We start from the raw sequence: 2509 nt of genomic DNA, 5'->3' as shown, positions 1-2509 counted from the left end.
GTAACTTGTGTGCTGACACTCTGACTTCATAGGTCATCAGTACTTTTCTATTTATTTTATGATTTTGTTTTGTTTTGTATTTTTTTTTGAGGTAGACCAAAATTCATGCATCAGAAATGATTATGGAAGGAGCTGGGAGGTGACTGCCAGCCACATGCCACCGCTGCAGATGGAAGTAGATTCCGGGGCCGGAAGCACCACAGCGTAGGGAGCGCTCCAGGTGACCAAAGCCAAATAATGTCAATAGCTCGTTCAACCGTCCATGCCAAATGGGGGTCATGGGGAAGGTGATTGGGACAGCAATGCAAAAAACTGCTGAAGTGAGAGTGACCAGACTTGTTCTGAATCCCTATTTATTAAAGTAGTTTAATAAGCGAAAAACCTACTTTGCCTACGAAGCTCCCCAGCAGTGCACCATTGGGGACACTGTGCTTCTCAAAGCTTTACCTGTCCCACAAACAAAGCATGTGAAGCATGAACTGGCTGAGATCATTTTCAAAGTTGGATAAGTCATAAATCCAGTGACCGGAAAGGGCTGTGCGGGAATTGCCTACCTGGAGAGTCCAGTCGGTCTGGAAACCACCCAGCTAACCCAAAACCTGGAAAAACTCCCATCTCTCTTCAACACAGTGAAGGAGGATTAGAAGACGGAGCCAAAGGGAAGGATTTCTAAGTTTGCTTTATGGAAAAATTTTTCTAAGTTTCCTCACAAACCATCCAGTTTCTCTTCTGGTATTTATGAAATAGCTAAAAGTAAATAAAGGCCTTGTTATAATTTTTCATTAAAAAGACATGATTAGGGAAGAATTAATATCATTAAACCTAAATAAAGCTAAGTAGCAAAATAATAAATGAATGTATATTTATTTGTGAGAAGGTTATTTTATAGAGAAAGCTTTGGAAATTGAACAAGAGAAAGTGATAGTTATTGGTAGATTTTTGTCTCAAAAGTAAGGTAATCTGTCTTTTTTAAGTACATACCAATACCCTAACTTTGGTTGCATAAGGATCCAAATACAATAAAATGGGATTGTGTGGAAAACAGTCACAAAGAAGAACAACGAAATTTTGGAGAAGCATCAAAATGATGAGAAAATCTTGGTTTTTTTCTAAGAGAATTAATACATGTATACAGATGTGTAGGATCCCATTTTATATATGTTAAAAAGAAAGATAAAAGTATATCCAAGAGCATTCGTATTACTTTGAATATATACATCCAAATCAATGCATTTAGTATTTACAGTTAATATAAGGATTGCTATTAGCTTATATGTATTTAAGCTCTACCTACAATTTTCCTAAATGTGCTCATTTTATTTGGAACAAATGTGCCATGCTAGCATATCAAATGATAAGCTATCTCATAGGAATCAGTTCCTAACTTAAAATTATTGGATATTTTAAAGATCCAAGTATGTCCCCTATCTGGCCTTTTAATAAATGCTTGTTGCCTTAATTTGTTTCCCTTAAAAATCTGGTGAAGGCTGAAAAGAAAAACAAAAAGTACATGTACTCTTCATTGAGGCAGAAAGAGCTCTAATCGTAAAGTTTCCGACCAGAACAGGGTCACCTACACTTAAATTTTCTGTAAACAAATAAGTGCTGAGACAGCAGATCAACTTCCTTAGTGCATTTTCCCCCTAGTAAAATCAGTTTGAGATAAATTGCAAAATAAATAAATGTCAAATAACAATTCCCATGACTAGTATTTGAACTGAATTTAATGATGATTATGAAGACAAAGCTGTGATAGGCCTCTGTGTAGAATGCTTAAAGGGGACAATCTGAAACGATTTTAACTCGCAACCATTTTAACAAATGAATATATTTCCTAAATTGCCACATCAACCAACCCTGCTATCTAATTATGGCCAGCAAAAAGGGCTACATATTAACTATTCCAAAGCGTAAGCCATTATTTTTGGTTGACATTCTTCAACATTCAGTTAATAAACCTGAAAAGCATTTTGCTTATTGAATAGTCAAGGTTTCTGCTTTACAACTGATGGGTAATATGACAGGAAGTTGTATTGTTCCAAGTCAGACATTCTCTAAGGACTTTTCTCAGACTCTGTGGTCTTGCTGGCCATCAATGCTTCCACCATTTTCCAGGATAAAATGATCATAGTTGGCTTCTTAGAATAGAAATTTAAGACACCTATGACATATCATTTCAAAATTATTTAGTAAGAAAAAACATCTGTAAAAGTCCATTTTATATTCAGAAGGGTACAATGGCCTCAGAACATGTGTTCTCTTTCAAAACGAGCCCCACCTGGCTCGTTTTGAAAGCTTATGCCTCTGTACTGATCAACACATATCAGGGCAGCACCCTTGAACTTGTCAGGGAAAACAATCTGGAATTCAATGATTATCAAAAAGAATTTTAGAGAAACAGTATGTAGAAGTATTTATGGAATAGATAGAAATAAAATTTCAAGGTTCTATTTATTTATCTATTAAACTTGTCCTTTGGAAAGTTGTAAACCTGGCAACTTTAAATCAG

At 35.6% G+C, this 2509-nt stretch overlaps 1 pseudogene; it reads left to right on the top strand.

Annotated features, from left to right (window-relative positions):
• The first annotated feature begins 237 nt into the window (after positions 1-237).
• On the top strand, positions 238-644 carry LOC132494745 (small ribosomal subunit protein uS17m-like; annotated as a pseudogene).
• The last annotated feature ends 1865 nt before the right edge of the window (positions 645-2509 follow it).

Source organism: Mesoplodon densirostris, chromosome 8 (genome assembly GCF_025265405.1).
Source record: "Mesoplodon densirostris isolate mMesDen1 chromosome 8, mMesDen1 primary haplotype, whole genome shotgun sequence".
Classification (NCBI taxonomy): domain Eukaryota; kingdom Metazoa; phylum Chordata; class Mammalia; order Artiodactyla; family Ziphiidae; genus Mesoplodon; species Mesoplodon densirostris.
This window is presented reverse-complemented; position numbering and strand designations above follow the sequence as displayed.